This window comes from Notothenia coriiceps, unplaced genomic scaffold (genome assembly GCF_000735185.1).
Source record: "Notothenia coriiceps isolate Sejong01 unplaced genomic scaffold, NC01 NC01_scaffold00006121, whole genome shotgun sequence".
Lineage (NCBI taxonomy): Eukaryota > Metazoa > Chordata > Actinopteri > Perciformes > Nototheniidae > Notothenia > Notothenia coriiceps.
This window is the reverse complement of record NW_011338822.1, coordinates 50,569-71,632: the sequence shown is the minus strand read 5'-3', so window position 1 is coordinate 71,632 and position 21,064 is coordinate 50,569. Positions and strand designations below refer to the sequence as shown.

The following is a 21,064-nucleotide window of genomic DNA, read 5'->3' as shown; positions in this document are numbered from 1 at the left end:
GGAACACTTCTTATCAATCTTAAAGAAATTAATTCAAGACAATCAGTTGAATTGACAAAATAAACCAATTGTGAAAAAGGAAAAGATCAGTTTATGCACAGAAAGACTGGGCTTGCAACACACTCATCTTTCATTTGATTGTTACCATATATATCTTTGTGAGCTGCAGAGCCCTTATGTGGCTGTAGGTGAAATAATCTTCATTAATAAAGATAAGTGTTTTTTTAGACAGGTCAAATAAAATACCTGCTGTGATCCCACTGCAGCAGCAAAGTGTAGCTTTCCATTTACACATAAGGCACAGCAACGCAACTTTATGATTATTAAAAACATATTTTTCTCTCGAAATTTAACAACAACACTTGGGGGGAGAATTTACGTTGCTTCCGTGTCACTGCAAAGTGCATCCCAAAATAAATTAGTCTGTGCTGATAAACTTTATTTTTCGTCTTATTTGCATGTCCCTAAAGCTCCACAAATCAACTTTTTTTTTTTTTTAAATCAATAAAAAAAAGGGTCCTTCTATGGGTAACTAACTTGCAGCAGCTACATCTCAAGAAGAAAACTTCATGGTGCAAAGAGTTAGAAGACATTTGGACCCAGGAAGTGGACATGTGGATATGCTAAAGAGTTCAGTCGTACAGTACAGCTTTAAAAAAATCACAGCTTAACAAAATCATGCTCATGGAGTGTGGCTTACCTCATTGATGAGGAACTGCAGTTGAAGAACAGCTGATCCACTCTCATGCTGACAGTAGCAGTCCACTCCGGGTCGTCCCAGTCTGATGACATCACAGAGTCAAGGAAATGTACACAACAAAGTTGAAGGCAAAAACAGAACACATGTATGTGTTAGTGATTGATGTGCACGGAAAATGAGAGACAACATATTCAACACTTTAAGTACACTGCACCAGAGGCTGAAGAACTTCTCAGATCTTAAGTAAAAATGTTTTAACAAGTATAAGCATATAAATATACTTTGTTGCAGTAAAGTTGTAGATAACTTTAATGAGGTTTTATACTGCCACATATCTTAATCGTTGATAGTATGCTATAATTCATTAGTTGCTTACTAATATAAAACTGCAAAGTAAGTAGTCATCTAGTCAAATAAATGTATTGAGTAAAAGGTACACTAATTGCTTCTAAATTGTAGCAGAATTGAAGTATGAAGTAACATGAAATGGAAATATTCAGGGAAAGATGTTTGTGTTGAATGAGAATGAGCATGCACCAACTGTGGCTGCTCAGAAACTGCTTGTGCCGCTGGTCTTGTATCAGCAGCCAGGTGGTATCAATTAAAATCCAGTCATAATGGAAGTCTGGATTTTGAAAAGTTGCATTGAGATGCTTGAGGTTTGCTGACACCTCTACTGGGCCTCTCTTCACATCTCGGGAAATCAAGTTTGGAGTGAAACCTCTGTGCAAGCACTGATGAGGAGGAAAACAGGTCTGCGCCTGGCTCTGCACTTCACATCTACGAAGGCTTCCAGGAAATGATTCTTGTTTATTTTCCTCCAATTGTCAGAAAGAGAACACCTTTCAAATAGCCAATGTACTTTTTTCAATTTGTTAAATTTTAAAAAGGTGAAGCCCTTATGGCAGAGGTTTTGATTGAAAGACGTGGTGATTGAGAGATTACCAGACAATACTAAAGTATCCAAAGCTTAAAGGAGCCCTATTATGCTCATTTCAGGTTTCATATTTGTATGTTGTGCCTCTACTGTGACATTCATGTTCAAAAAGCTCTTTATTTTCCTCATACTTCTGCAGCACCTCTTTTCACCCTATGTCTGAAAGCAGAGCCCAGTCTGCTCTGATTGGTTAACTGGCCAGCTCTGTTGTGAATGGTTAACTGCTTCGAGATGTTCTGCTCCTTAGCCTATCAAATATAATGTGTTGAAGTGCTAACCAATAAAAACGTGAGTGGTACATAGTGATGTAACAATGTTAGGGTATAGTTTCAGGCTGGGGGGAGTGTGTGGGAGAGAAACTCCCTCTGGAACTTTGGGATTTCAGTCATGCATCAAAACCTATATAACACTATGTGAAAACCCTTATTTCCAACATGTTGCCAACAAATTAGAAATCTTAGAAAACACAATCAAAAAGCATGTGACTACAATTAAAAAAATACATAAAATATCCTACAACAAAACCAGGGCAGCTTTAATTGCAACATCATTGCAAATTGATCAAATCATCTTAAACCCTGTTCCAAAGCCCCTCTCATATTTAAAGACTTAATATGTAGCAAGTGGCTCAACTGTAAAATAAGGAACTTCTGGCTACAACATTCACCAGGCGAACGCACACTGTCCCTGGTATTATAGTTATGCTGAGTATGGACCATTGTTATCTAGACCCTCCAGAAAAACGCGATTCTGCGATCGCAGAATTTACCGCATAATCAGCCAAATGGCGCAGATTTTTAAAAAGCCGCATATTTATCAAAAGGCCGCATAATCCCCGCATTTTTCCACACAAAGTTGAGAAGAAAAAAAAGTTAACTCGTCTTGACGTGACGTCATCAGCTCGCGCATCACAGAATGTAAACAACACTGTATAGAGCTAATTTACCAACGAAAATTTCTACTAAAGACCGGGCAAAAAGTGGGGGGAAACTATTCTGCACCCCGTGCAACTGTGTGTTGCAGCATAAGAGAAAATCGACGGTGGCGACCCACTTTGATTCATTCAAACATTCGAAAATGCTTTCTGCTGCTGCGGACAAGAAAGCCAAGAAAGCCAAACGACTCACGTTCACCCAGGCATCAACCTCCAAAACCCTTTCGAGGGCTACAAGAAACGAAGTGAGTAGCCTACAAGATTGAAGCTGGTCAGATAACGAACGAGTAAATGAAAACAGAATGAGGCGAAGAAGTGTGTGTGTGTGTGGGGTGGGGGGGGGGGGTGTGTGTGTGAGATTAAAATAGCCCAATTGCTTTTACAATAAATAAACATTGAATGTGTTTAATTGAATAGTAAAGGGGTTTAACGTTAGTGGCAGGGTGTGTGTGAGAGAGAATAAATAAGACAGCCCAATATTTTAAAAAATTGTTATTCTTTTCCCCCGCATATTTAGCATATTTCGCAACTTTCCGCATATTTCCTAACTTCCCGCATAAAACCGCATAAAATCACATAAAACCCCGCATGTTTAATCGCATAATCAAGGATTTTAGCCCGCATAATCAAGGAATTTAGCCCGCATAATCAAGGATTTTTGCCCGCGTTTTTCTGGAGGGTCTAGTTATCTGACAATACAAATATTCAGGAGCATACTCATTGATGTTATTGTACATAATGTACTGGCAGCAGTCCTACCCTCCTTCGGAATGTATTACTTCCAACATGAGTTTGAGGAGATGTTGTTCATAAATACAGAATAATGTTTTGCATCATTTGCAGTTTCCTACAAGGTATAGCTGTCACACTGCCAAGCAGAACATGCATAATGGAAATGACAGCGTATCAATGATTACAAGGGAAGTTTCCTGAGAGAAAAGTCGAAATGTCTAGTGCCATGAAAAAGGGACTTGTGTTTGCATTTAGATATTATTTTAACAGCAATCCATTCACAGGCAAGTTCTTTTTCCAATATTATTCCAACACTAATACACCAATAAATATATTGTAATATACATGTTAAATATTATAGCACAATATTCTAAATGTAACTTAATTTCCTATATCTATATTTTATCTGATTTAATTTGATCTTTTATTGGACATTTTATTTCACCAATTTAATTTGTATAAATATCTTTTTTGCATTTTAATTGCACATATTTTAACTTTACATGTTTATATCAATAGTTTTGTTATAATCTTTCATTTATATTTTATGTATTTTTATTCTAGTCTAGAGAATACTATATTGACAGAATGTGGCAGTTTGGTTAATAACAGGTGTGGTTACCAGAGGAAGTGAAATCCCCAAGTGCATCCTTCAAAGCAGGTGGAAAGCAGCAGGCGGAGGATATGACACAACATGAAAGCAGAGCCAGTTGGATCTGGTACAGTAGCAGTTATTTAATCACTACATGTTCACAAGTCACTGTACTGGCAGCAGAGCTCGAGGTACAGCGCAGAAGCACATATGACCCATCCTAGATCAAAATGACCCTATTATGTCTCGCAAATTGCCAACATTGTTCTTCTTGTAAAACGGATGAGCCTAATAAAGTTAGAAAGTATTTATATTTCAATGAAAAAAAAACTAATATTTTCAATATATTCTAGACATTTTCCTCCTACAAAGAACGACCAAATAGGTTGATAGAGAGGCGAAGGCCCTCCCTTTCCGGGGGAGCTCCATGGGACCTTATTTCGGAAAAAGTATGTATTGAAGTCAATGGCGAGAGAAAGATTATCTTTCGATCCCGTTTGAATTGTGCTACGAATTACCATGATGTTTGTCAATTTAAAAGATAATTTTGCAAGTCAAAAAAATAAAAATGTGTCGTAAAACTGTGAAGTAACACTTTTTTTTGTGTGAAACCGCTCAATGAACTACATCTCCCGTCTTGCACCACATTTCACTTCTTTCTTTCAGAATGAGGCGAAACGTATTAAAAGAGGTGAAAATCACTCCAAGTCTGGGCATGTTGAGAGCTGTATATACACACAAGGGGAGTTAGTCGGTTCCGTCTTGAGCCAGCATGAGGGACCGGGATTCTGGGATTTGTAGTCTTTCTTGTTGCATTTTTTTCATAGTCTTATATTTCAAACTATAGATCCTACATATCCACTGGACGTGGATTCTAAAAGTATAATATACACTTCTCGCTAGAAATCTAATAAAAAGCATTTTAATGGCCAAACTATCCTACAATTTTGGATTATTTGTGAATATACGACCCTCTGGAGCGTTTGCAGTCAACGGGAGCACTAGAGGTCGAAAACGTTCAAACGTGATCATAGGTCGTAATAAGCGCTTGAACAATCGACCTATTTGGTTGTATGAGTTGAAGGACTTGTTGATTCAAGAAGCTGCACTGAAGTGACCACTTTCTTTTAATTTATCTTTATATTTATCTATATTTTATCTTATAACACCTACTGTACTGTAATTACGATTGTCTACTCCCTTAGATGTGTCTTTATGTGTGTAATATATTTTTTATTAATAAGTGCTTACCTTTTTACTAAATATGTTAGTCTATTCTTTTATTTTGCCTTTTAATTCCTCCGTCTACTTTGTTGCAACATTGTAAGTTGCCCTGCTGTGGGTCACTAAAGGATTTCTGATTATTTCAGTTACCTGTTATTTACCCGTGTTCCTTTCAGAGATGTATGTCCTCCTCACTTGGCTTCAACTGCTACCCACACCTTGCAAACAGCCCGGGGCAACAGGATTGTGTAACATTTATGAGCCACAATCAAATATTTCACTTCAGTTGACAAAGCAGAACAAAATTGAGAGGGAGAACAAAATGTGTGTTTATTTTAAATGAAACACGATATGAGTAATGATAGAGAGTAGGAGGCTACGGAACGGAGATTTAACCTGCTACGTGGCTGAGAAGAGGAGGAAGAAAAGACATGTAGCTGCTCTCCTGTTGTTTTGGATTTTTGGTGTGGACACAGATGTTTTGAAGCAGGATATTATCACATGTTAATAATATTTCAGATATGTCTATGTCAGTTGGACAGCACATCAAGTTATAATGTAACTCTTGCAATATTATTGTATTATAACAAATATTATTATTGTATTCTTATTATATTAAATATATTGTAAAACACTGATTTCTATATATTTATTGTTGTTATATATTGTACAGTACAGTGTGCACATGAGTTCTTTTAATACTTATGTTTATATAAAATACTTTTTTCAACTAATCTTTTATTGCAACATTTACTTCAACTTCTTATGTTTATATCACAATTTTTATTTTATTTTAAAACGGTGAACTGAACCTAAATTCCCCCCAAGCATAAATAAAGTATACGGATTCCGGTTATTGCTAAATGACAGAAAGTATAAATCTTGATTCTGAACAGTGTGTTCAGCAATGTTTGACATATTGCAGATATGACGGAGAAGTCAATCAGAAAGCCAACAGATTGATAGTATGCAGAGTGAGCACATCTCATTTCACAATGCAGTGTGAGAGCATCGGTGCAGAAACAACCAGACAGTCTTGCTAGACTGACTTACAGTATCTACAGCAGCAGCCGCAGCCATGCACTCTGATATGTGGATTGTTGAACCAGACTACAGATCTCAGGTGCACTGAGGAGGAAAGACTCCAGACAGCACATGACCTTAGGCAAAAGTTCACTTTCAGTCTGTAAAATTCTTCACTTTTGTAAAAGAAAAAATCCAAAAAAGAAAGGTGGAAGTATTTTTTTTTATTGCTGCATTGAAGACTTTTTCTGGGTACATTCTGGATTGTTCTGGAGATCGAATACTGTATATGGGTTGTGCATTTTACATTTACAATATACAGATCAAATGCACCCTAAAGGCTCTTTGAGCATGTTTCTCTCAGTGATTGTGCTGTTATGTTGAATGTTTGTTATTTGTTTTTAATGTATTGTTTCTTGATATTTGTCCATGTTGGTGTTACACATGGAGCTGCTGGGATGCAAGTCAAATTTCAGACTTGATCTGACCATTAAAGTATTATCGTATTGTATATCTTTAGTGCTTTCAGAAATCATTTTCAAGTTAAAAATACTTATTTGAAAATGTAGAAAGTCCATTATCTTTGTAATACATTGAAAATGGAAATGGACAATATGTTGGCATTTATTTTAACATATCTATCTATAGGCGTTGTTAGTGCCCAGTGCCACACATTGGGTTATTTTAGTATTACATTTAATCCTTAACAACTTCCTCATGCAATTACCAACAGCACAATGGCTGGATTATGGTCAAAGCTACCTTGATAACCCCCTGGACGGTTGTGCTCAGGCCACAATCTTGTATTTGTTTCCCGTTTGCTGGGAAAAGAGATTTGTCAAGAGCTAGTTTGTAAGTGTCACACTTTAATACTGTGACGAGATAAGGGGACAGGTCTGCGTCTGATCAGGTTTATTTACAGAATCGTACAGAAATTAAGTAGTTGTTACCAACACCAATAACATTTCCCCAATCTTGATAGCCATATGGATACCATATAAATGCTTGGATTTCTATTGTAATATCAGCATCAAATTATTTTTAGGCTGGACGTTTTTTTAACTCAGTATGACCTTCCACCACTTTGCTGGGAAATAAAAGTAAAACATGTTTTTTTCCCATTGATGTAAGCCCCGTTGCGCTGTCTGTCCTTTTTTCTCACTTCCATCCAAATTTACATCAGCGGGGGGGGGTTTGTCAAACACAAATATTCAAGCTCACTCGGAGTAGGGAGGCCTTTTGTGCTTATGCGCCCACGTCGAGACGCCACACAGAGAAAAATCAGTTTTGGACCTGTAGTGATACAATGTGCTCGGGCAACAGGCCTGTCCACTCAGTCAAGCAGTGTGTTCTTTTTCCTTGCAATACTCACACACTGGGGGACTTGTAGCACAAAAGGCTTGAATCAAATCATGCAAGGAGTGTTTTACAAAAGTATATGTCATATTTTTCGTTATTTAAATGTCTTCTTACAAAGCTCCTCAGTCCCGTAACAGGTAGCAGTTTAAAAGTTGGTTATATCATTGTTCTGTTGTTCAGAGCTGTGAAGGAATGAGTCCTAAACCACAGATTTAGTTAGCATTTTAACACTTCTGGGTTCCCTCGTCTTGACATCAATATTTTTTTTAAATATGTTGATGTTTTTTAAAGATGTCTGAAGTTTGCAGAGTATTTGTTTATCTGTTTCTGAAGATATATATTCTATAGTATGCTATGTTGTCTTGCTCTGGCCTGATTCTTGTTTTGTTTAAACAAAGGAAACAGGGACGTTCAGCAGATCAGCATTGTGGACAAAGAACCTGGGGGGGAAATCACTTAAAATGCAATGAGTCTCTGAATCAGTCACTCAGTGTGTGTGTGTGTGTGCGTGCGTGCGTGCGTGCGTGCGTGCGTGCGTGTGTGTGTGTGTGTGTGTATGTGTGCGTGTGCGTGTGCATGTGTGTGTGCTTGATTCAAGGGCAGACTTAAAGGGAATGGTTGGCGACAGACCCAAATCATCTCTCTGACAGTCTGGATCATTCTCTCCCTGACAGGCAAGCCTTTGTACACATCCCATTCAAATTCACATCACATTGGGGCCGCATCAAAACACATAATATGCTGTCAAAAGCACAAAGCTGATGTGAGGGTGAAGTCGCCTACATCCATACAGAAGACAAAAACTATTGCTGCCGGCTGACAAGAAACAACGTAGAAATTAAAAATTAGAAATTGTTGGACCTGCTTGTTGCAATTGGTGATTGCTCCATTTAAAACCAGTGGAGGACAGCCAATACATGTCATGAATGGACAATTGTAATACTGAAATGTGGCTTTGTATGCACAATTGCTTGTTTAAACTACAGCTTTATCTCCCGCAAGATATCCTTAAAGTAATACAGTTGTAACATCTATAAAGCGCTGGTACAGTATAACCAGATTGGTGAGCCTTAAAGAAAACACAGCATGGGATAGCATGTCATGTCAAAAGGATAACTGTGATGTGTATGTGTAAGTGTAACGAGCCATGTCCAGCATTGGTGGTCAACTACCTCTGCTTACCTTATCAACAACAACTACAACTTTAGATTATTTATCAACAGCTTACCCTGCTGTGGATCAAAACATAATTTGGTTCATATCAAAATAAACACCAATACTGAGTTTGTAATATTCTCAGCAGGAAATACGAACACATAAAGTAAGGTCACCGTTAGAAACAATGGAAATGTTGTTTGTCTTATGCATTAATTACTTGTTGAACATTTAAGCAAACATGGATTAATGAGGAATGGAACATCAGCTACTTAAGAGGGCTCTCACCTACATGATATTTGATGAGCAAACACCGGAACAAAGCATAATGAGCTTTGTACAATCTTATACTTAAATTTGATATACAGTATATCAGACGTGGAGACATCACACCAAGCACTTCATTTTGGTCAGCTTGTTTTTACAGTGATGAATAACTGCTGGATGTGAGCATGGGTTTTCTTAATCACAAAATAATCAAACCTGAGGATCAATTTTATCTAGAGTTGGTTCAAATTAAATGTACACTCCTTACAAGCTCTACTTTTCTTTCAGTTTGGAGAAGGCTTTGGATAGATGGCAATGTTCACTGCCTCACTGCGCTTTGAAGATAGACCTTCGGGAACTCTAATGAGCAGTAAATTGCTATTTCAGACACATACCAATCCTAATTTTAGTTTCACTCACAGGTTTAGCACACAGGAGGCACACATATTTGCAAGTAGATTTGCATTACCCACCAGTGGAAAAACAACAATTGTATACAACTTAGTGCTTGGACAAAACATTACAAGCCATTTAGCGTAGGGAAAGTTATGTTGTACCCTGGTTGGAGGCTTTAATTGTATCAATTATCAAATGCGTCATCCCAGAACACACAATATGTTCAGGCACAGCCTATGACTGTATTGTGAGCAGCTAAGGCCTTGGATTCAGGGAATTGAGCATTATTCACACTAAATTGTTATTTGAGAAACTAGTATATTTGCCAAATACAGTGGTTAGTCCTCAACCTAAAAATGTGGGTTGAATAAAAACAATGAAAAAATAAATGATACTTGATATGATAGCCATGTCCTGAAAATGAATAATGCTGTTTCTTTATTTCCACTTCTTCTACAAGGGTTATCAACATGTAAGGAGGGTTATTGCGGACAGGGAATGTGGCTTACAGTCTTATCTAACGATCAATGTTTAGCCAACACGTGTCTATTTAACACCCCTTTAAGTGGCTTGTTTCACAATAACTCAGCTTAAAACAATAAAAAGTCAGATGGATACCAAGACAAGGTTAAAATCATTTCTGTCTGACATATTAGCAAGTGACAGTTGTCAATTCAGCCGAAAATTATAATCCTATCAGGGACCCTTGAATTTTATTATTTTATTAATAAATCTGTGCAGTAGTCATCAGAACTGGTAATGTGCAGTAACAAAAAGCCAGTTGCTAAACAACACCTGTCAGTTAAGTAGACACTTGCCACTAAATAATTGAGAGAAACAAGCAGACTTTTGTTTTTAAAGAGAGAAATTGTAATATATAGATTTCAATAAAGTTGGGGTCTTTACGGAGCCAGTTCCAGTCACTGCAGTTTAATGCTCAACCAAAAGGTACCAACTATTTCCAGATTTTAGGTGCATCTTTTTTTTAATATGATATGCTCATTCTCACAAACTTTACTTCACAAAACTGAAACAAATGCCAGCCCACAGCTCTGCTCGAGCCCCTGTCAAGCATATAAAAGCTATAAATATGCGATGACATTAATGTCGATGACTAAGTGTACTAAAGGAACAACCCTTCAACACATCTTTTATTTAACATACAATTACTGTTGTGGCACTAACTGAATGAGATTATGAGTCAACGGCATGCTAGTGACATCAGTCTCATTAAAGAGGCGGTAGTTGGAAAGCAATGCAGGCAGAGACCGATGTTGAGGATGGGACAGCGTTGATTCAGTATTAATGTTGACCCTGTAACCAGAGATGGTAACATGACTAATGCTCTGTCTTTGGGGCTGAAGGATGAAGACAGCCATGTTTAATCTGCAGTGTCTGGTTTGCTTTCAATACCTGACAACTGAATTACAGTCACCTTGTATTATCATCTTGTTCTTTAACCTCCACACCACTTTATTCATCTCCATTTAAAAACAGTGGGTGGAGAATTTGGTCAATTAAGGACACTAAAATGCCTGGTATTTAATGTATTAACAGTGTCCATAAAAATGTTGTATGTCCATATGCTCATACCATATGATACTAATGTATGAGATATTTCAGGGCAGGGTTTATTAATACGTGTGATCTATGCAAAAGCACCTTATGGATATGTAGTGTTATGTGATGGCTGGCAAAGTGTTTTCAGCCTTTAACACCTTGATTGGTGTAATCACAAATGGAGCATGTGACTCAAATGGAGCATATGTGACAAACATGTCCCATGTGCACAATGTTCCTGTCTCAAGTGTGTCTCCTTTTGTGGAGTGTTTGAACAAATCTCGGGCAGCATCTCACATTATGAGGTTGGAATGTCCATAAAGATAAAACATTTCCAGTAATAAATTCTCCATTTGGTCCAATGAGCAACCAAAATGCAGTATAATACATATAATCTTTTGATTGGGTCTGATTGGCAAACAACCATTTTTGTGTTGAAAATCACAAACTGTGAACACCAAGAATAAAAGGAGCTGAGATGTGTTCGTTAAGTACAGCAGAAATAAATGATTAGGTGATTCAGTGATTGCAGTAGACAACACCCATTATTTTTGCTAGACTGTGATTGCTGCCTATTCCTCTGTGTAATTTAACTTTAGAAGAAGGGCTGATTAACCTGCAACTAATAATCAAGTAAAAGACATATTCACTGTATACATGTCTGCCGTTTACTTCACAATTAAACTTGATATAATCTCTGATTAGATAACGTTTGGATTTCCACAGCACTATGGTACAGACATATTTACTCATATATTTTTCCAAGTTTCCAAGATAATTACATAATTCTGCAAATAGTTGTTTTTCCCTCAAATGTTTGTTAGTCAATGACAGGAGCCTGGATTAACCAGTCCTGAACTCCGATATCAGCATGTGTTTTTATTCATTACAACTCAAGCACTGCAGCGTGAGAGTCAACTCTTACACTCACCATCCAACATAATTCACATCAATGTAGCACCGCCAGCATCACCAGCTACCGGTTTTTCTTTTGCAGAGGTGTCTTTGTTCTAATATCAGGCATCTGAGCTAATCAGCATCTCTATGGTGCCCTCACCTGAGCGCCCCCATTTAGAGAATTGGCTGCAATCGCATCACAGCACTTTGAATTGCCTTGTGTTGAAAGGTGCTAAATAAATAAACTTGCCTTACCTTGCAAGACGGAAGCCAGGCTTTAAAACACAGGAACCCCAGCATGTGTTAAAGAAGCTATCATATTTCTCCCCAAGCAGTGGTTTTAGTATTAATGGTTGGGTAGTTGTTCAAAGTGCTGACATTAGAATTGGATCTTGATTAAAGCCATATAATTCCTCATCATCGCACAGCAGTGTTTTTCTTCTCCAATCTATCCCAATGTGAGAGCTTCTCATTTTAATTTGGCCTGCTACCCACTCATCCGCCCCGTCTCCCCCATCCACACTAACAATCTCCCCTTGATCCTGTGTGAATCACAATTACTCTTGCCCTACCTCAAGTGCTGCTTCTCCTCTGTTTGTGTGTGAATGAAGAGGGTGCATAATAACAGTTTTGTGTGTGTTAAATAATGCTGCTGAAGCAGTGGGACACAGCTGGGCAATTTAGATTTGAGTATAAAAGTCTCACAGCAGAGTGGATACAGAACAAGTGTGTGTGTGTGTGTGTGTGTGTGTGTGTGTGTGTGTGTGTGTGTGTGTGTGTGTGTGTGTGTGTGTGTGTGTGTGTGTGTGTGTGGCTGGCTGGCTGGTGGTTTGTGTTGGTACATACTGTATACAGTACACTGTTTTCTCAGTGGCAGCGTTGGCAGATAGTTCCACCACTGTCTCATAAAACTTTGTGAAATAGACTTGATCTCTTATGTGTAGGTGATGCTCTAAAAAACGAGTCATCCACGATAAAATAAATAACACAGAAATATAAAATCAAACGTAGATGTATGGTATGATCATCTTCGCTACAGGAACAAAAAAAGTGTTTTGATTTTGTGCTACTGTTAACCGGCTGTCTGAGTGTATTCAAACAATTGTATTCATGGCAGAGATTCCGGCAGCAAGCATGATGTCATATACGTATGGTTGGGTGAAGTTCACATTTATATACAGTCTATGATTTTAACAGATACCCGTACCTGGAATGCGGTAATGGTACTACATGGTCCCTTTTTGGTCCCCTTCAAATCTGTAATCAAAAAGCTCCTCAAAAACGCTATCGAAGCAGTTCCTGCCATTGCTACGTTAGTTCAAACAGTAACAACGGACTATTTTTCTTAGCGGATGCATGTCAATTTAAATCAATACCTACAACTATTTTTTAAATCAATAAAATCATTTTCTAAATCCACAAGGATTGGCCTTTCTTATAAAATCAAAAATACTGGCTCTAACAAGCACTTATAACACAACTTAGTTACTGCCACTTACAGGCCTGGCATCGCCACTTACAGGCCTGGCATATGTACTACAGCGTTTCCAGCATTTCCAGCGGTCTAGTGTGAACGGACACGTTAACCATTGATCTGTGGAGGATCTGCCGCGGTTTGAGGGCCTGCCGTCCACCCATTTCTGCTTCTGCTGGTGGTGGTTCCCACGGCTGAAGGCCGCTATCCACCTGCTGTTAGAGGCCTACCCCACGCACTCTCCCACCTGTTGGGTGCTACCTGGGCGGGGGGAGGCGCCTGGTCTGGAGATACCGGCGGAGAAACCGGAGTGTTGCAGACTGCTGCTTGCTATTTCCTTGCTGCTGTCCTGACGTGGTTTTGCTTCGGGAACATCGTGGATGCTGTTGAGCTGGACTGGGAAAATGGCAAATGTCGTGTTTCTGCTGTACCTTTTTTTGACTGTGCTGGACAAGGAGAAGTTCACTAGTCATCCTGAAAATTCTGCTGGATTCGGGTCTGTTCTGCCGCCCGCAGTGGACATCCCCTGTACAGGTTTGGATGGGTTGCACAAACAATTGCTAGTTGCACTGTCGCGGACATTCATTTCGTCAAATGTCTGTCTTTCTCACATGCCTGCCACAATGGTCCTTCAGAATTGTTTTTTGAACTCTAATCTCACTTTCGCGAAGTTTGCTGGTGACTCTAGAACAGCTGACAATGTATGTGTGTTGATTAAGAGGAAAAGGTGCTTGGTATTTTTATTGTTGTTACTATCAGGAAATGTACAGCCAAATCCGGGTCCACCTAGTAGTTTTAGTCAAATAGCTACTCCTGCTGATTTTATTTCTAGATCGGGGTTAGGTTTAATTCATTTAAATGTGCGCAGTCTGTTACCTAAATTAGATTTTGTCCGTATTTGGGCGAGTTCAACTGATGCTGATGTCATTGTCTTATCAGAAACGTGGCTAGACAAATCCATCTTGGCCTCTGACATTTAAATAAATGGTTATAATGTATATCGCACTGACCGTCCTAAAAAAGGTGGTGGCGTTGCCATTTATGTGAAAAATAAGTTTTGTGTAACAAATATGGTTTCCAAATCTGTTAGTAAACAACTAGAATTTTTAGCTGTGAATGTCGAAGTAACAAAGGGTCAACAGGTCATGGTGGTGGGTTGCTACAGGGCCCCCTCGGCTGTCAAGGACTCCTTATCTTCATTGGCAAAACTGTTATCTCAACTTTCCTACAAGGAAATAGTACTGCTTGGTGATTTTAATTGGGACTGGTTAACTTCTGTGTCAGAGGATTTTAAAAACCTGTGTACCTCTTTGAACATTACTCAGATTATAGACAGTCCTACTCGCCCAAATATTAAGTCCCCAAATAAATCCTCCTTAATTGATCTCATTTTAACAAATGTTCCATATAAATACTCATCTGTGGGAGTATTTGCTAATGATGTGAGTGACCACTGTGTTGNAGGAGTTTTTATGTATAAATGATATCCTGTCTAAACATCAGTCAGGCTTCAGGAAGAAACATAGCACCATCACTGCAACAATGAAAGTGGTAAATGATATTACTAGTATGCTAGATAATAAACAGAGTTGTGCAGCTCTGTTTATTGACCTTTCCAAAGCGTTTGACACCGTTGATCATCGCGTTTTAAAACAGAGGCTACTCAGTATTGGCATATCCAGCCATGCAGTGGGGTGGTTTGTGAACTACCTCTCTGAAAGGTCCCAATGTGTTCACTTTGATGGGCTGTCTTCTGAGTGGTTAAACATTGCTAATGGTGTTCCTCAAGGTTCTGTTTTAGGTCCACTTTTATTCTCCATATATATCAACAATTTAGGTGAAAATGTGGATGAAGCTACTTTACATTTCTATGCGGACGATACGGTGATGTACTGTGCAGGTCCCTCCATTCAGGAGGCGGTTGTTAAATTACAGGCTGTTTTTAACATTATTCAGACTCAGCTCTCTGAACTAAAGCTTCTTTTAAATGTGGATAAAACCAAGATTATGCTCTTTTCAAAAGCTAAAAAGACACCAGAGCCTGTTTTAGATATTGTATCAACGCAAGGAACAAAACTTGAAGTTGTTGCCTGTTACAAATACCTTGGTATCTTGCTTGATGACTGTCTCTCTTTTAAACTTCATGTCAATAACCTGCTTAAAAAACTGAGGGTTAGGCTAGGTTTCTTTTTCAGGAATAAGTCCTGTTTCTCGCTTGAGGCTAGGAAAAGGCTAGTCACTGTGACCTTTTTACCTGTGCTGGACTATGGTGATCTGATGTATATGAATGCACCTGCCAACTACCTGAGCAAACTAGATGCTGCGTATCATAGTGCTCTGAGATTTGTCACAAATTGTAAAGCGTTTACTCATCACTGTACACTGTATACCAAGGCAGGTTTACCATCACTCACTGTACGGAGGCTCAGTCACTGGTACACTTTTATCTATAAAGCTATGTTGGGCAAACTCCCGTATTATATCTGTTCATTGATAAAGAAGAAAGTTGCAAGCAGCTATTGTCTGCGATCGCAGGATGTAGTCTTGTTAGATGTGCCAAGAGTAAGGACTGTCTTAGGTAAGACAGCTTTTATGTGCGCAGCTCCACTTGCTTGGAACAGTCTTCAGGCAAAATTGAAATTGAGCATTTTTATTTCTCTGAATGTATTTAAGGCACGTCTAAATGAAATGCTTTCTGACACTCTGGGTATTTGTAAATGTTGAATATGTAAATATGATATCCTCTGTTGTTTGTTTGTTTGTTTGTTTGTTGTTTTTATGTTTCATGTGGAACTAAATGATGCAGGTCTCCCTTGTAAATGAGATCGATGATCTCAAGGGACCAATCTGTCTAAATAAAGTTTTGAAATTAAATTAAATGAAACAAAAGCATTTCAATTAATATTGGGAGTCATATCGTTACTTTGTTGAGAATGTGGCCATGTAATAAGCAGGATAATGTGCAGTGACTTGGTCATTATGGGGAAAAGAACACCTTACATAGTTTAGACTTACCGTTTTAAATATTGACATACAGAAAGCCCCTAAATGTAAATTTTTGACCAAGAAGAAATAGTGTTTACTGTGGCTTGGAAGTACATTTGAATTTTATTTTTGACTGCTATGGTACCAATTTATCTATCCATTTTTTTTTATACATGCTCGTTACACAGAAAGAGGAAAACTGAAACTTTGTATTTTTGGTAGACTTTTAAATTATCCTAATGAATAAAAAAATGTTGTTGCAAGATAAATAAATCCATCTCCCCAGAAGGCTAGTGTCAACATAGTGGATAAGGCCTCTTCCCACTGCTCTCCCCTGATGTGATAAGAGTGGAGAGAGACGGCATCTTTCTTGCTCAGGCTCTCATAATTTAAATACATGTGCATGTAATTGGCTGTTTGACTGTTTCACATCATTGTGATTAAAATGCTGAAGCACATCTGCTCTCTGCCTGCCCTCGCTGCAAGTCCAAGGACATACAGCCATTATTGAAAAAGGGTTGATGTGATTTTCATTGTTCCAGTCCGTTGTTTAGGGATTGTATGGAATGAAAATAGAAAAATTGTTGTCCTGTGGTAGATAAATCTCCCATAGTGCACCGCTATTTCCTTTAGTAAACTTGGGGCTATTCATCATCTCACTGTAATTATACAATATAATTAATCACTTGCCTTGCCATATGTTTTCACTTTCATCTCTAATTTTATCATTATTTTCATTATATGTGAACTGTTCTTTTAAAATCTTAGGTGAATCACTTTGATCCGATTAACATTTTCATGCCAGACATTATTAATATTATGTATTTTCCCCAACATTCCTCTCTTAGTGAACCGCATAACAAGTTAATTATCATCCATGTGCAAATGACACTAGGATGATGCGAAACAGAAAAATGTAGAAAATATTAAGACAATTACATTTTCTCATTCCCTATAATCTCTACTTCTGTCTTTTTGAAATGTTCCTGTTTCATATTTGTATGTTGTGTATCTACTGTGACATGTTTCCATGCTCTACATTAAAAAAAGGTCTTTATTTTTCTCATACTGCCTGTGCTGCAGCACCTCTTTTCACCCTCTGTCTAAAACCAGAGCCCAGTCTGCTCTGATTGGTTAGCTGGCTGGCTCTGTTATTGTGTCCCGCACCTAAGCCTCTCAGGTACAATGTGTTGGAGCGGGGGGAGTGTGAGGGAGAGACACTCCTTCTGGAGGGAACTTTGGGATTTTAGCCTTTGCAGACCATTTGCATGCACTAAAACCTATATAACAAACTACAGGAAAGAGAAATCCCCTTCAAAAGGTGTATGGCAGAGAGACTAAAAGACCTGACAATGTAGTTATTATAAAGGAGAAACTTTTTGATGTTCACTGCTAACTTTCTATAACTGACCCTGACTTCTTGCAGTTTCAGACATTTCACAATAAAAATGACATTACAGGCTCCAGCCGACATTTTTGAACGTATTTAGAAAATAAATGACAGAAAAATGAATATCCATTCCATGCCAGTGGTGTGGTATCGTATGGACCACTGCTGAACAACACTGCTAAGAATGACTATTGTGTTCAAGCAATGAAACACACACACAGATACACACAGACAGCCAGGTTTCACACTATTTGTACACTCTTGGCTGCTTTGCAGCAAGCCGCTCCTGAGTAATTAACCTGAAGATAACCTGCTTTGAGGCAATACAATTTGCGCTCCAGAAGTTGGAAACATGTCCGCATTAGAGGTCAAAGAAAATAACTGCAAGAGCACCAGACTGAAAAAGAGAGAGATAAGCCTGGGGTGAGTTGGTCCCCAAAATAATTGTGTAAAATGTCCAATATATAACAGCACAGTCTTCCACAACAAATCAGCTCCTCAATCATGCACAGAGGATCAGACATGGCTTGCTGTCCTGGACGTGAACCCTCTATTAAGCAAGATTCCTAACAAAGCTTGCCCAGGGGGAAAAGGCTGTTGCCTTTCACACCACAGAAAGTATTATTAGCAGTGCAAATCAGTATCAATATCACATGGTCAATTAAATCTGCCAGCAAAAGCTCAGCATCTATTTGTATAACATTATTTGTTAAACATAATATAACAACAGTGCAAAGATAGATGAAAATGTATATTCTCCTAACAGGGTTACTTTAATATTAATTGCCACATGGGTGTGCACGTTTTGTGCCTGGGAGAAGCAGGGCTGTACAACAATGGTAAACTCAGAAGGATTTTCTGCTCCAACGAATTAAGTGCTGCTGTTACATGCCCCAGGTAAAGGTGTAACTGGTGAATCTAGGGACCAGCAGCCAATCACAGTCCATCTAGAGCAGGGTCTCCAACACGTCGATCGCAAGCTACCAGTAGCTCGTGGGCAGCTTTTCAGTAGCTCGCCGCTCGCGATTCACAGACTGTGTAGAAAAAATCCGACAACAATAAATGTACCTGAATCAGACCGTGTCGCTGCGGCTCAGACACACATGGATTTTTTTTTTTTTAAATACTCGCGTTAGCAGCATGTCAGGTTTTTGGTGCATTTAATCAAGTCTTGGATTTTAGAGTATGAATATCCTCTTGCCATTTTCAGTTGATAAATACTTGTGTAAAGTTTGTGAAGGCAGGAGGAAAGCTTCCGCGATCACATCGCTTCCTCCAAACCCTGCCCCCTCCCTGAAAATAATGAGTGACAGGCTGATAGTAACCTAAGAAACATTATTATTCACTAATCACTGATTGAGATATGATGAAGCTAACTTAATCTCCTACATTCATGGGATTTATGTAACAGTAAGACAGCTACGTGACAACGTGGCGCAGCCAGCTGCAATTGCATTTGCTCAGGTGAACAAAGCAATACCAAATAAAGGTAGATTTGATACACCTACCTGTACACTAGGGCCAAAAAGAAGCCACCGTTAAGTGCAATAGATTGATTGAGCATTCTGTAATGATTCTTTACCACTTTGTTTGCAAGCTAGCAAGTTAACAACAGCATTTGTCACTTCCAGTGAGGGCACAGCAGCTGCGTGTGATGTGAACCAACACTGTAATGCAAAACATGGCAGTGTAGAATACAATGGAATCGTAATTGTGATGCAGCCCTATTTTTTTTACTTTGAGTATTGTGATTTAATTTTTAGTCGGTTCTGGTTGGTTTCTTTTGTTTGCATGTGCTCTTCCTCATGTTACATTTACATTTATATATCTAGAAATAAAAGAACATAATTGACTCCTCGAGAGGAAGGTGGGGTCACAACAGCAGTTGACAACAAGGCCAAGCCTGCCAGGGTACATGCACTACCATTTAAGATTCACGCTGATAGTCACAGATTCAAGGAACACACACATGCAGAGCTCAGACGCAGCAGAGAGCTGCTCAGTCGCTCTCTCTGAGTAAGGTGCAACAACAGGAGATATCGATTCAGCTGCCTGCAGGCTTTTTATAGAAGCTAGCACCATCATTACGACCCGTAGCCCAGCCTGCCTCTCTGCCTGCCCCACTGCCTCACAATATAGGCAGGGACGTTGTGTGGAGAAAGAGACCCAGCAGTGACAGAAGGAGAAAGAGGGGGCCAGATAGTGGAGGCTATCGTAAACATAGTTAAATGGAGGGGAATGGGAATAACACAAGGAATGGTTTGAGGGGATCGGGAATGAATGAGAAATGTTAGAGAAAAACAAAATGGAGGGTGGAAGACAGTTGATGGAAAAAGGGAAGGGAAGGAGATAAAGTGTGAAAGAAAGCAAAACTTGTGTAACGGAAAAAAAAGTGTGGACCATTATCTTTTGTCTGAAAAAAAAGAGGGTTTAAGAGAAGAGGGGATGTTAAAGAGCCTGTGCGCCTCCCAACAACTGTTGTGCAATGAAATATTGGGCTATAGTAATCTTGAACCGCCAGCTTAAAAAAGAAGGTGCGATACCGTTTCGATAAATATCAATAATTTCGAACATCGCGGGGAAATTCCTTCGACTCATTTTGAAGTTTTCGGGGAAGCCGGAAGTGACGTCAATGCGGTAATGCTTCACTGTGTGGCGAGAGAGCCAAACACGGACAAAGTGTGTTGTCATGCGTAGAAATTGTGAATTACTGAGTTTAGGGACGTCAATAACCTTTTAACCTTTTAAGCCACAAGGTCCCCGTCGGCGGGTACTTTTTTTCTTTTTCTTCACGACACTGTGTCCCAGGGGATCTTAATATTTAAGAACCTATTAATGTGTTATACCAGATTAACGGGAATAATCTCAACTAACTGACGATACAAACCATTTTTACCAAAACAAAACACAAGTCTCATAAGAAGCATCTAAATGACCCCTGAGCGAAAAATGCTAACCTACTCTGCACCGATAATCACTCATAGCTCCCTTATTACTTATCCTTGGTGCACATCCAACACATCGTTTATGATCGCAAGTAGACACAGAATCTAACGGTGCCGACCTCACCAAACTCGCGACGTTATCAACAAAAACGTACATCAAAACAAGTGGCGCTAGGTAGCCCACAACGCTAACATGGCTTACCTTTGTCTTTGTCTGGTCTAAACTGGTCTTCAATGGCATTAAAACGATAAAAACGAATGCTGTATCCATAGGTCAATCCAATGTGTCTGTGTCCCCTTTGAAATGTTCTGATAATCCATAAGCAATAAAACAGCTTTTCCGTTGCTTGATATTGCTTGCAGGATATTTCTCCCCTCTGCTGCAAGCTAGCATGCGCAGAGACGCCACCTTTTTTTTTAACTTGAGTGTGTGCGGGACGATTTCCCTTGGATTCTATTGGCTCTAACGGTCAGAAAGAGATGTCACATGTCAA

At 38.9% G+C, this 21,064-nt stretch overlaps 1 long non-coding RNA gene across 1 annotated transcript in view; it reads right to left on the bottom strand.

Annotated features, from left to right (window-relative positions):
* The window catches only part of LOC104943503 (uncharacterized), a 51,552-nt gene that overhangs the window by 6,058 nt on the left and 24,430 nt on the right, over positions 1–21,064 (bottom strand). Inside the window, exon 2 of the long non-coding RNA XR_798114.1 lies at positions 701–782. This is a non-coding gene — a long non-coding RNA (uncharacterized lncRNA). The remainder of the gene's footprint in view (positions 1–700; positions 783–21,064) is intronic.